Genomic DNA, 13449 nt, shown 5'->3' with positions numbered 1-13449 from the left:
GGCAGAAAGTGAAAAAGAACTAAAAAGCCTCTTGATGAAAGTGAAAGAGGAGAGTTAAAAAGTTGGCTTAAAGCTCAACATTCAGAAAACTAAGATCATGGCATTTGGTCCCAGCACTTCATGGGAAATATATGGGAAACAATGGAAACAGTGAGAAACTTTATTTTGGGGGGCTCCAGAATCACTGGGGATGCTGATTGCAGCCATGAAATTAAAAGACGCTTACTCCTTGGAAGGAAAGTTATGACCAACCTAGATAGCATATTAAAAAGCAGAGACATTACTTTGTCAACAAAGGTCTGTCTAGTCAAGGCTATGGTTTTTCCCGTGGTCATGTATGGATGTGAGAGTTGGACTATAAAGAAAGCTGAGCACTGAAAAATTGATGCTTTTGAACTGTGGTGTTGGAGAAGACTCTTGAGAGTCCCTTGGACTGCAAGGAGATCCAACCATATCCAACCAGTCCATCCTAAAGGAGATCAGTCCTCGGTGTTCATTGGAAGGAAGGACTGATATTGAAACTGAAACTCCAATAGTTTGGCCACCTGATGCGATGGGCTGACTCATTTGAAAACACCCTGATGCTGGAAAAGATTGAGGGCACAAGGAGAAGGGGACGAGAGAGAATGAGATGGTTGGATGGCATCACCAACTCAATGGACATGAGTTTGGGTAAACTCTGGGAGTTGGTGATGGACAGGGGGAGGCCTGATGTGCTGCGGTTCATGGGTTGCAAAGAGTTGGACATGACTGAGCGATTGAACTGCTGTGTTCGGTGCTGAGGATTGCTATGCAAAAATAAACAGATGAAACCCCTTCCCTTATGCAGCTTCCAGTTTGTAGTGTTGTTTCCCAGAATGGAAGATGGTTTGGAGTGGTCTAGAATTAGTTAATTACACTGAGTTACACAGAATTAAAAACAATTCTTTTCAGCCTTCGAAACTTTGTAAGTACATCAGTAAGGAGATCTCAGTTGGGTGCTGGAGTTGCCTCTTCTTTAAAACTTGATCATCTCCATTTTTAGTCAAGAAAGAACAATATCACGGCAGTAGCCCTTGGCATGCCACAGTTCCTCAGTGACTGTTTTTTGAGTAATTTGTTAAACATCCTTACGAAAACAAAACAATAGGAAAATAGTTAATATAGAGTAAAGTAAAGCCAAGGTGATGCAAGGGATGGTTTTAACTTGGGGATTTTGCCTGGTTCTGTTTTTCACTGTTCAGATTTGCATACATTAAAACTTACTATTAGGTTTACAGTTCTGTGGGTGTTTACAAGCGCATCTGGTCATGCAACCGGTGTCTCAATCAAGAAACATATCTCCTCCTAAATTTTTCTCAATCCCAGCTCCCATCTCCAGCCCTTACTCTCTGTGCCTATGAGTCTGCTTCGTCTGGAATGTCACGTGAAGCTCATACAATGTGTAGTCTTTGCAGTCTGACTCTTAGCACTGCATATTTGTGATTCATCCACCGTCTTGCTTATGTTTGTTCCTTTTTACTCACTGGGTCATATTCTATTGTGTAGATGTCCCACAACTTACTTATTCATATAAATAATATAAGGCCCATTCAGTATGTCATTAATATGATATGCAGTAAAAGCAGATTTAGCAGAAATCCTGCAGGTGGTATACAAATCAGTGAGTCTTGGGAGAAAAAACTAATCTGACCAATTTATGCATTAAAGGGTTGTTGATGGTGGTTCATCTTTTAATCGCTTACCCAGCCTCAACAGTGTGCTTGATTGAAGTATAAATAGGTTTCCTGCCATCCTAAGTCAGAGCACAACCTCTGGGGCCGCCAGCACATGCCCCTGGTAGTCTGTCAGTCGTGCGTTTCCATTTGTTCATTTCTGCCCTCCCTCCTTGCTCCTCCCCGCTCCCTTTCCGCCCTCTCTCCTGCCCTCCTCCTTCTCCTCATTCTCACTGATAGTCTTCCTCCCTTTCTCCCTTCACTTCCCCATCTCCTCCCCTTAATATTTCATTGGCGTTTATGTAACTGAATTAATTAGACCTATTTCTCAAGGAGTTGGTTTTCCATAAACTTCACTTTGCAGTTGGCATGACAGAAGAGCTGGCATATTAATCAAATGCTACAATTTGTTCTTTGTATCTTAATCAGGCTGGGGTTGGGCTTCCTGCTTATCTGTTGTCCGTTTATACCATTCTGTCCCTCACAGGGAATGGGCCTGGATTCTTTGTGACTGGACTGGGTGATGGTTGTGAGTGTTGATAGATTGGGTGTGGAAACGCTTAACAGGGCCAGACCCTATCTTTCTAGTTAGTGTTACAGAGTCCCCAGGATATAAAGTGTCTTCTGAAAATAAATAAGAGCCTTTCTTTTCCTTTGGCTGATGATATCGGTACCATTTAATAGAATAAAGTGATAAAAATCTCCGTTCTTTCTTAAATAACATGTTAATTGCTGCTCTATGTATTCACTTTGTATTTCTGAAATATGTTCACTTTTTAGACATTTTTGTCCCCCAGTGCATTTTAAATCCTCAAGCATACTCAAATTTTATATAGTCTTAACGTGTGTCTGGTGGGGTGGGGGGTGGCTCTTTGTAGCTAACCAGGAGATCAGAGTCTGCAGCTTTCTCCATTTAGCCTGTTTGCTGCAGAATACAAAGACTGCTAAAGGATTTGAGTGCATATCTTAAAAGCTCATCAGAAATATTCTGAGCTCCAGATTTTTTTTTCTCTCTCAGCAACATTTCAGATATGGAGGTTCTCCTCGGTTGCCCCTGCTCGTGTTGCTGAATTTAAAATGCCACAGGAAGAAAGAAAGATCTGTTCTGTTTTCTCATCTGTGGAATGAGGGGGTTGGACTAGATGGGAGATGTCAGATATATAGCAGTGGTGCTGTCACTCCTTCTCCATCCACATGACAGACATCACTAATCAATCACAGCATGCTTTCCTGCCATATGCAGCCTCAGACTTCTTATCAAGTCAGCACTCCAGGAATCCACTACTAATCAGTCATTGTTAGCTGAAGAGAGAAAATCTATTTTTTCTGTTCTGAAACATGATGGGATTTAATCTCTAGTGCAAATTTAAGTTGTTTTATAAAAGTCAGATCACCATTGCATGGTAGCAGAAAGATGTTGGAAGGCATGGGTGGTTTCAAGTGAAGATTTCATATCACTACATTTTATGCTCCTTGAAGGCAAGTGTTGTGTTTTATTCATGTGTTTCCATGTTTACATAGCCTGTAAGTCAAACCTTCTTAGTAGACATTAGATACATGTTTGTTAAAGGACGCGTGAAGAAATGAATGGAAAGCTTGGCCTTGGCCAGTGCTTTCGTCCCTAAGATGGCACAGTTCAGTGCTTCTTCCAAAAGGCAGGCACAGCCTTTACCATTATTGCATTTCTCTACTGTAATTCAGGCCACTCCTCCAGATTTGGCTAGATAGCTCTGTGTTCTTATCCACCGAGCATTGGCAGGGCCCAGTAGCTTGGCATCATAGGTTGGAGTTTGAAGTAAAGTCACTCAGTCCTGTCCGACTCTTTGCGACGCCATGGACTGTAGCCTACCAGGCTCCTCAGTTCGTGGGATTTTCCAGGCAAGAGTACTGGAGTGGGTTGCCATTTCCTTCTCCAGAGGATCTTCCCCACCCAGGGATTGAACCCGGGTCTCCCGCAGTGTAGGTAGATGCTTTACCGTCTGAGCCACCAGGGGACTTTATGAGTTTCTTTTCCATGCATCATCCAGGTCATTCATAAACTTGTTGAGTAATACTGAGGAGGGTCCATCTATTCCTACCCCTGCTGGACTCTGAATTGTTTCAGTTTACTTTGTGGTTAGGAATCTGAAAGTTTCATGATAAAGAGAAGTCTGTTACAGTTTTGGAGTTTATCACTGAAAAGAATCACATACTTGACACTTACGTAGCCTTCATTAGTTATTTTGGAAGAACTGTATTTTAATTTCCTTTATTGAGGGGGCCAGATCAAATAACTCTTTAAATTTGGTACCATAATAATTTCATTTTTGCAGGCTAGATTCAGTAAATATTCAATGTCCTTCAAGATAATTTCTTGAAAAATAGGCTGAAGCCTCTGTCTCTGTCAGCTTTCTGAAGAAAATCACCTTTTAAAACAAGAGGCATTTTTTTTTCCTCTACCAAGTCACTGAATTTCATCTAATAACAATACCAGCTACCCATTTAGTAAAAAAATCAATTCTAGGTCAGGCATTCTGCTAAGTGCTTTACATGTATTATTTCTAAACCTCAAAACAATGCCAGGACTTAAGTGATATGAATTCCATTCTACAGATGAGATGAGTGATGCTTGGAAAAGTTACATAACTTCACCAAAGTCAGACTAGATGATACGTAGCAGTACTGGAATTTAAAGGCAAGCCTAATTTTAAAGTGTTTCCTCCTAAGGATACTAGCTTCCTCAGCGTAGATGTTACCTACTCCAGGAAGCCCTTTATCAAGTACCACCTTCCCACAAGATTGGTTAAGATGTTCTTCCTCTGTGTTTTTATAGTGGTATAGTTTATGCCCCATTATGGCTGGCTCAGTAGTAAAGAATCCTCCTTCAGGAGATGCGGGTTCAGTGGGTCAGGGAGATCCCCTGGAGAAGGAAATGGCAACGCACTCCAGTATTCTTGCCTGGGAAATGACGTGGACAGAGGAGCCTGGCGGGCTACAGTCCACTGGTCACAAAAAAGTCAGACACAAACTTAGTGACTGAACAACAGCAGGAAATGATGACACTGTTCATCTGTTTGTCTGCTTCTCTAACACCAGAATAAGATTCCTGGGAACAGGGGCTTTGTGTTTCTGTTCTTTGGTTTCTGTGCGTGTGCTTTTTTCCTGCCACTTTTGTTAATGGCTGAATGAACACGTCTTTCCAAAGATGTCTCTGCTGTTTCACCTTGGGCTATATTAATGTACAGTTAGACCTGTAAGGACCTTCTGTAGTTCAGAATTTGTTAATCTGGGGGATGAAAGACTGAGGGAAATATACTCCAGCTCTAAATGTGGAATGACAGAGTTGCCTCTCTTTAAAGTGCCATCTATTTAATTCTGTCATTGCATTATTAAACCGTTACACTTTTCCTCAGTTCAGTCTTATATTAACTGTACTTTTATGAGTAATTAATACAGACAGATGTTCTTACATTTATTTTTCCTGCCTGAGATGCCTTATGCTTCTTGAATCTGAAGATTCGTGAGTTTTATAAATTCTAGAAAACTCTTAGCCATTATGCCTCTCCTTAATGTCTATTCTCTGCCAACGGGACTCCGGTTAGACATATGTTGGCCCTTCTAGGTGTGTCCTCCGTATCGCTTAAACATCTTTGTAGTTTTAACTTTGCATCCCTTTGTGTTTCATCTCGGGTAATGTCCTGAGATCTGTATTTCTCTCTTCAGCAGTATTCCATCTTCTGTTTCATCTCTCCATTGAGTATTTAATTTTAATGAATCTATAGAGGAAAGAGAAGAGTTGCCCTTTTATTTTTGTTTCATTTCTAGCTTTATTGTATTTAGTCACTTTAAACTTTATTAATGTTCTTTTTCAAAATGTTGTTTTATTACCTCTAACTCTTGAGCCCTGATCCTCATACTTGCTGACTTATGACTGTGTCTTGTAATTTACTATCACAAGCTCATGCTTTGAAGGGTCATATGTAGCCCAGGTTACAGAACTGACTCTGAAGGAAAATTTTTCATTTGCTTCTGTGGGGAATTCTTGGCATATCATGAACGGGACCAAGCTTTATATTAATTGTTCAGTTGGAGTTTGCTGATGCTCACTTTAATTGTTCCTGTTCCACTCTGAAGAAAGGCATAGGCTGAGGGCTTGTAATTCTCAACTTAAATGTTTCCATCCTGCTCAAACCACAGGGAGACAAGTATCCTTGGGATGGTTGACAGTTTTTCTAATCTATTTGTTTACCAAGGGTACCGTCCTCAGGGGGTGTTCCTGGTTTTCTGGAGGAGTTTCCTAACAACTTCCTACTTCTGCTTGTTCCAAAGCCTCATCTTCTGTCCTACTTGGGTATTCAAACCCTAGCCCCTACGGAATCAAGACAGACTGTTCTCCTGTTGCCAGCCATCTTCCCGTCTGCCTCGTATCCCCAGCATGAATTTGCATGTTCACCATTCTTGTTCTTAGTTACTTCTTTTTACTACCTGGGTACTCTCCTTTCTTAATTGTGAGTCAGCTAAGCCCTTAAAATAATTTTGGTTATATTTTCTAGTGTGTCTAGGGTCTTTGAAGAGTTGGAATTTTCAGGCTGTCATCATTTACCATCTTGCCAGATCCCGGAGCTTATTACAAGCTCATGGTAAAATAATCAAGTAATACATGAAAATATATGCTGAAATAGTAGTCTCCTTCCCACTGTAGACCTGCTTAGTTCTCAAACCAACTTGCCAAGAATAATAACCTGTACCATTTTCTTAGGCATAGTTCTAGAAACATTTTATGCGCATGCAACATACATATGTATATATAACACATGGGTCCATGCTTAGCCATTCAATCATGTCCAGCTGTTTTGTGACCCCATGGACTGTAGCCCACCAGGCACCTCTGTCCATGGGATTTCCCAGGCAAGAATATTGAAGTGGTTCTCCAGAGGATCTTCCCAACCCAGGAATCAAACCTACATCACCTCTGTCTCCTGCACTGCAGGCAGATTCTTTACATGCTGAGCAATTGTGGAAGCCTATATAATACATGAAGATTTATTTAATCAAGCAGAGATATATTTTACCTTCTTCACTGTACTTAGCAATATATTTTGAAGTTTATTGTTTATTAGTGCAGTTAACTCTGCTTCTTTTGTTTCATGACTGTAGTATTCCAGAAATAGGTGTTCTGTAATTTATTTTTCCATTTCCCCTATTTTTATTGGGTGATAGTTTTCAGTTATTGTGATATTATAAACTGTGCTCCAATAAACATTCCTGATCATATGTCTTTGCTGACTGTACATCTACCATAATTCTCTCTGTATCTTTGGCTCTGTCTGTACCCCGTGCTGTGATGGGGATTAATTTCCTCTGTCAACTGGACTGGGCCAAGGGATGCCCAGATAGTTGGTAATATTAGTTTTAAGTGTGTCTGTGAGGGAGTCTCAGGAAGAGATTAGAGTTTGAATCAGTGAACTGCTGAAAGATTTCCCCTTCACCAGTGTGGGTGGGCATCTTCCAATCTGTTGAGGGTCTGAACAGAACAAAAAGGTGGAGGAAAGATCAGTTTGCTCTCTTTGTTTGAGCTGTGACTTCCACATTTTCCTGCCTTTGGACATTGGCACTCCTGGTTCTTGACTTTTGGACTGGGACCAGGACTTGCACCCCTGGCACCCAGTTCTCAAGCTTTTGTATTTGTCCAGCATTATGACACCAGCTTTCTTGATTCTCCAACAACTCACAGACTACAGACCATGGGACTGTTCCATCTCTGTAACTCCATATAGGGTGCCAATTCCTATAATAAATCTCTGCATATCTATCTATACACCTTACTGGTTCTATAGCTCTGGAATACCTTAGTACACACCTCCACTCCCACTCAGAGTGGTCACCTCAGCACCTTGCATGAGGTCTGGCACTGAGCAGGTACAGAATTCACATCTGTTTCATGAATGACCATGCACTCACCAAAAAGCCAAACCAGCAGTCAGATCATCCCAACCCCTAGAAATGTATTCTTATTTCAGAAACACCAGCTCTTGACTATCCAGTGGTCTATAGCTGTTGATTAGGCATACCTCCTAGTCCAGATTTGCGCTAACACCATCATTCCAACAACCCCATGAAATTTCACGATCATGCTTTGCTGCTGCTGCTGCTGCTAAGTCACTTCAGTCGTGTCCAACTCTGTGTGACCCCATAGACAGAAGCCCACCAGGCTCCCCCGTCCCTGGGATTCTGCAGGCAAGAACACTGGAGTGGGTTGCCATTTCCTTCTCCAATGTGTGAAAGTGAAAAGTGAAAGTGAAGTCACTCAGTCATGTCTGATTCCTAGCGACCCCATGGACTGCAGCCTACCAGGCTCCTCCGTCCATGGGATTTTCTAGGCAAGAGGACTGGAGTGGCTTGCCATTGCCTTCTCCACGATCATGCTTTACTAACAAGGAAACCGAGGCACAGGTTCCATAACTTGTAAGAGGCTGAGGCTACAATGGAAGCAGCCGGCCTCTTGAATATCACCTTTTAATTAACGTTTGTCTCGTCACAGCCGACACAAGACGTGTCAGTGTTCATTGCTTCCTTCATTCGTTCATTTATTCCGTCAACAAATATTTACTGCGAGCTCCCAGTGTTCCAGGCCGGAGGTAGGTAGCACAGTGTGGTGAGAGATGGAAGCGCCCCTGCAGTGGTAGAATTTACAGTATAAAGGGAGAGACAGGTTAAGCAAAAAACAGCGGAAGTGTGATGAGTGCCCCCAAGAAGCGGGTAGTAGTGGGGAGAATGCAGCTGGGGGTTCTTCCCAGTAATTAAGAGAGTCCCCAGACCTGTGATGAGTGGGATGAGCCTTGAAGGATGAGCAGGATGGGAGGGGTGAAGGCCAAGGAGCAGCCTGTCCCCTGCCTTCCTCCTCTGCTTTGCTGTACATCGGAATTTGGCTTTTGCTGCCCCTGTCAGCGCTAGGGACCTCCACAGAGCAAGGGCCAGAGTGCCTGTGTCCTTCTGCTACCTAAAGTGGCCCGTACCCCTTTCCCCACCCCCATCAGCCTTTTCTAATTTTAAAGCAGTAGCTCCCTTGATTGAAATCTCAATTTGGGAACAGGCCTAGGATTGGCCTGTGGCTCGGAATTCTCACCAATAAGCGCCACGGTAGGTGGGGAGGCGTCCCTTTAAGCAGCGGGGAGGCAGCCTGGAGAGCTTGAAGCGTCTCTCCCCGGGACCTGAGAGGTTTTCCTGAATCCGGAGCTGTGTACGGAGCAGCTGCCATCGCTGAGCCCCGGGAATGTCACCTCCCTCGCGCGGAGCCCCTGCAGGGCCCCCTTTGGCTCAGGGTGGTTGGCGGCGGATGCCCCACTGGGCTTCTTAGCCGCAGCCGCATCCCCTGGCCCGGGTCTGCGGCCCCTTCCCACCCCCCCAACCCCCTTAGTTCCCGGTGGTGGAAACCCTGCAGCAGCAGAGATGCAAGACTGAGCTGGGTAAGTGGCGCCGCAGGGCAGGGGTGCCCGGAGCGGGTGCATATGCTCCTGGTGGAGACCAGGAAGAGGGGCCTTAAAGTGGGACAGTAACCTCTGGAAGAGATGTGCCTCGCACCATAGGCACTGGGGAGGTCAGGAGCTCCGGGAAGGGGACCTTCGGATCTTTTTGATAGGATGATATGAGCGTCTCCCAGCCTTTGTGCACTAGGTTAACCAATAATAGTAACAATGTCAGGAGTCGCGGACCCTGTTACTGTATTAGGACTTCTTTGGTGGAAACATTTAAACTTCACTGAACTTGCTTTTTTTCAAGAGCCTTTAATCTCTTAACAGTTCATTTTCCTCAAATGTTGGAAATGTATGGATTGCTCCTGACCTACTTATTTATTTCTCTTATACTCTCAAAAAATGTGTGATGTCTCCAGGAAGGTCTGGTTTAAAAGATGATGTATTTCTCCCCACATTCCTATGGCTCGTTTTCCTAGAACTTTAAAAATGCATATTGCTGTTCTTCTTAGTGGATTATCTGTAATGAAGCAGCTCAGAAATGTGTTCATTTATTCTGCTGGAATTGGGGGTGGAGGTGGGGTAGCGACCTCCTTCTCCTGGCCTTCCTAGCTGGAATAGAACAGTCTGTGGGATGGGGAAAGCTCCTGGGGGGAGTTTGTTAGAACCCCTGCTCATACAGATTTGCAGATGTACCCTCTAGGCTGCTGGGAGACTTCAGACTTAGTGAAGCCTGAGAGTCTGCAGATCTGGGGTGCCTAGGCAGCTGTATACTGGGAAATTTCCAAACCTAAATAGTCCATTGGGATTGGAGTGGGGGAGGGGTAAGGTTTATTTAAAAGATGCATTTTGAGCTTCCTCCCTCTCCCCAGTCTGTTTTTCTTGAGGTACACATGAGCTAACTTGAAAGCCTAATGCAGAGGGTGGGCGGTTGGGGGTGGGGTGGGGTGATGGGGGGTGTGTGTGTGTTTAATTGAAGACGAGGCTCCTGGAAGAAATGCCTTCCCAAAATGAAGCAAAGTCTGATGCATGAATTGCCAAACTCCATTTCCGCCCATATTAAATTATTTTGGCTTAGAGCAGCCTTCATTTTGCTGGACTGGACTGGCCTTCATTTGCAGTTGTTTAGTTGTGAATCATTTGTATACTTTGGGTTCCTTGCCTTTTGCAAACAGATGTTTTTAGCTGCGCAACTAGTTGAGTAATTAGAGAGATGGACATGGCCCTGTATGTACAGACAGAACACGTACCACTTGGGGAGGATTTGGACCTTTCCTTTTTCAAATCATCAATTGCCAAACCCTCCGAGCCGTTGGGCAACTCAGATAAAGGTGTCAAGTGAGCTGAGCAGTGAAGAATTTATATGTGCAGCTAACTCTGCTCGTCCTGCAATAAAACATCTTCCCATGGGGCCAAAAACTAGGGGGGTGGGGAAGGCTTATAAAAATGATCCTGTGTTCTCAGTCACTGACTCCCCAGCTCTCCCTGGATTTCTGAGAACCTGCCAGGAGAAACTGTTGACTGGGTGGAAGTTTCAAGAAATGCAGAACAGAAATCAGCACAAGCCCTCCTTGAGCGACTTTTATTTCTGTTTGGAGGAAGGGAACACTTTGTTAGAATAACAAATCATGGCTGCTTTTCAAGAGCAGAAAACAGTTCGTGTTCCGAAGGCAGATTCATTTTTAAGAGTGTGAATCATTTGGTTTAGGTTTTTTGCTTTTTTTTTTTTTTTCCTCTTATGGTGGAGGCTTGGAGATGATTAAATGTCTTGTCTGCAGGAAATTACCAGGAGATTTGAGTATTTTCCTGAATCAGGCTCAGATGGTACACAGCTTTGGGTGTAATACAAGAAAGCTCTGTTACCAGGCGATCCTTCTGCAGTGTACCCTCCACCTCTCCCAGCCTGTCAAGCTTCTTGCTCAACAAGACTTTTCTTTTTTTTTAATTTAATTTTTTGGGGGTTTGCCTCCATTTAAGAAACTGAAATAACTTGCTCAGTCCCTCCATGAGCTTTTTAAGACAGTTTTATCAAGCCTACTTCCCCGTTGGCCTCCTCCCACTAGCCTTCACAGGAAAAGCTCTTGGCTCTTTTCCCCAAGATTTCCTTTAAGCCCGGCTTATTATCCTCAGGGACACAGATGTCTCAAGGAATGAGAGAGGCAGAAAGAGGTCTGAACTAATGCTCACCAGTTTCGTGGTGGTGACATTTATGGTCTTTGTAGAGCTGTTTGCCGAGAAGGCAGGGTGGTTCTGTGTTGGCTTTACCGCTGAAGCACATCAGTAAAATGAAGAATGGGCAATTAAATGCTGGCCAGGGACAACCATGGGGTCCAAGGCCCTGCTTTGTGTAGTGTTTACAGAAATCTGCAGTTTCTGATAATCTTAGAGATGCTCTGCTCCCCAAGCTAGTTTTCTAAATCTTTTCTGAAAGGCACCTGGTCACGTGAAACACCTCTTAGCTGTATAATCAAATAGGAGCGCTCTGGGTGAATAGAAACTCAGTGTGATACGCTGAGGTCAGTGAGAGGAAGCAAAGGGAATCTTTTTTTTTTTTTTAATCCTAGTTGAATATAATGAAACTTCATGGAAATTGCGTGGAGAATTTCCCAAAAAGTTTTTTTTTTTTTTTTTCCCCTCAAGATCTAAATGGCAAAGGATTCTTTCCCAGTATACTTAGCATTTGATTGCCATGCAGTTTTGACTTTTTTGGGGGGGAGGGGGCACATTGCAGAGGGTGATGTTCTCTTTTTATACCCTGCTGCTCTGTGTGACAAGCAGAGGAAGACTCGTTTTTTTACAAAGATTTCTATCTGGATGTCTTCCAGAAGATGGACGGTCAGTGGAGGGAACAGATAGATGCAGGTACTGTGGAATTCAGTGTCGGGGAAAACTCATGTATGATTTCCCTGCAAGTGTAGCCCAAAGGCCTTTGAGAATTGCCTCACGATTGACATTTAGTAGTCAGCTTGCATACAGCTATCATACCCATCACAAGTGTCTCCCTCTTCATGGAGCACCTTTCCGGGCAAGATACCAAACATCAGGGAGTGTGTAGGTGATATTGCTTATCACATCTCTGAAAGTTTGCCTTGTGCTGCTTTTTCTTTAAAAAAAAAAAAAAGTGACCACTTGATTTCTTAGTCACATTTACAAAAGATCCCTTTGTATTCACCTAGGCTGTTATAACTACAGAAACTTTAATGTTTCCAGGGATTGAGGCTTTATTTAGGTTTTTGAGGATGAATGATTATCTATTGAGTTAGATTTCAGATAAAGTCTGATTTTGAACCTCAGTTTGTCTAGCCTAGAGAAAAGGTCTCATATTAACATGTTATAATTGATGATGGCAATCAGTAGCTGTTAACTTCCTGAGTCTTCACCAAGCACAGAATACCACATCTTACCAAGCTTTCTTAGATGGTCTGATGCATGAGAATACCCTTCAAAGAGTCTATTTCTCAGGGTCTCAGGTATGACCTAGAAATCTGTGTTAAGAAGCATCTCAGGTGGGTCCTTGGACTCTGCCTGGGGACACACTTGCCTTTTCATTTATAACCCTTTAAAATCTTGACAGTAAGCCCAGCAAAGTAGATGCGGTTATCATCTCTGTTTCACAGATGAGGAAGCTTAGGCTCAGAGAGGTTCAGTAACTCCTCTGGGTCACACAGCTACCAGCTGGGACTTAAAACCTGTGACTGTCCAAACTCAGTGTCCTTGGACCTCACGCTAATCTCCTCTTAACAGTTTGGATCTAGTGACCCCTCCCCCAACTCTCTGTGCCACACCCTTCCCTGCCAGGACGCCATAGGTATGTGGTGGGTGGCTGCAGTCCACGAGGGCCTCTTGTGGCCAAATGTAGGGAGGTTGCGTGGGGTGTAGGGATTCATGTTCATCGTGGAGGAGCGTCCGGCTCATTTGCCTTCAGTTCTCTAACTGCTGGGCCAAGACGACAAAAGGTCAGATTGAGTACTTTGGAGGTGAGGTGCTTTTCAGCCCCGCAGCTTTTGGAATCCTTACGGCATCTCTGTGTCTTTCAGGGGCTCCTTCCACAGTCCCCAGTGTCTCTTCTTTCTTTTTCTCCAAACACTTCCTACAGGCTCTTCCCTTAAGACTGTTTACGGTTCACATGCCCAGCAGGACTGAAGCCCTTCCCTGTTGCCCGTAAGCTGAGCCCACACGGAGCCCCTCTTTCTCCTCCATCTTTTGCATAACCGCCTCCCCCCAGATAGATTCCTGCAGAAAGCTAACACGAAGGGAAGGTTGTAAAGAAAGGAGCAGAGGCGAGGAGGCTCATTTTCTGTCTC

General features: G+C 43.8%; 1 protein-coding gene across 3 annotated transcripts in view; it reads left to right on the top strand.

The window, feature by feature from the left end:
- Positions 1-13449, top strand: part of PRICKLE2 (prickle planar cell polarity protein 2) — a 384940-nt gene that overhangs the window by 199704 nt on the left and 171787 nt on the right. Inside the window, exon 1 of one of the 3 annotated variants that reach the window (XM_055414260.2) lies at positions 7958-9139. The exons of the other annotated variants lie outside the window; for them this stretch is intronic. The gene's annotated coding sequence lies outside the window, so the exon portion shown is untranslated. Of the gene's footprint in view, positions 1-7957; positions 9140-13449 lie in introns of those variants that run through there. 3 annotated transcript variants of the gene reach the window in all.

Source organism: Moschus berezovskii, chromosome 24, assembly GCF_049115385.1.
Source record: "Moschus berezovskii isolate FMDL1 chromosome 24, NW_MosBer_1.0, whole genome shotgun sequence".
Classification (NCBI taxonomy): domain Eukaryota; kingdom Metazoa; phylum Chordata; class Mammalia; order Artiodactyla; family Moschidae; genus Moschus; species Moschus berezovskii.
The sequence above is the reverse complement of the archived record's forward strand: the minus strand, read 5'-3'. Positions and strand labels throughout refer to the sequence as shown.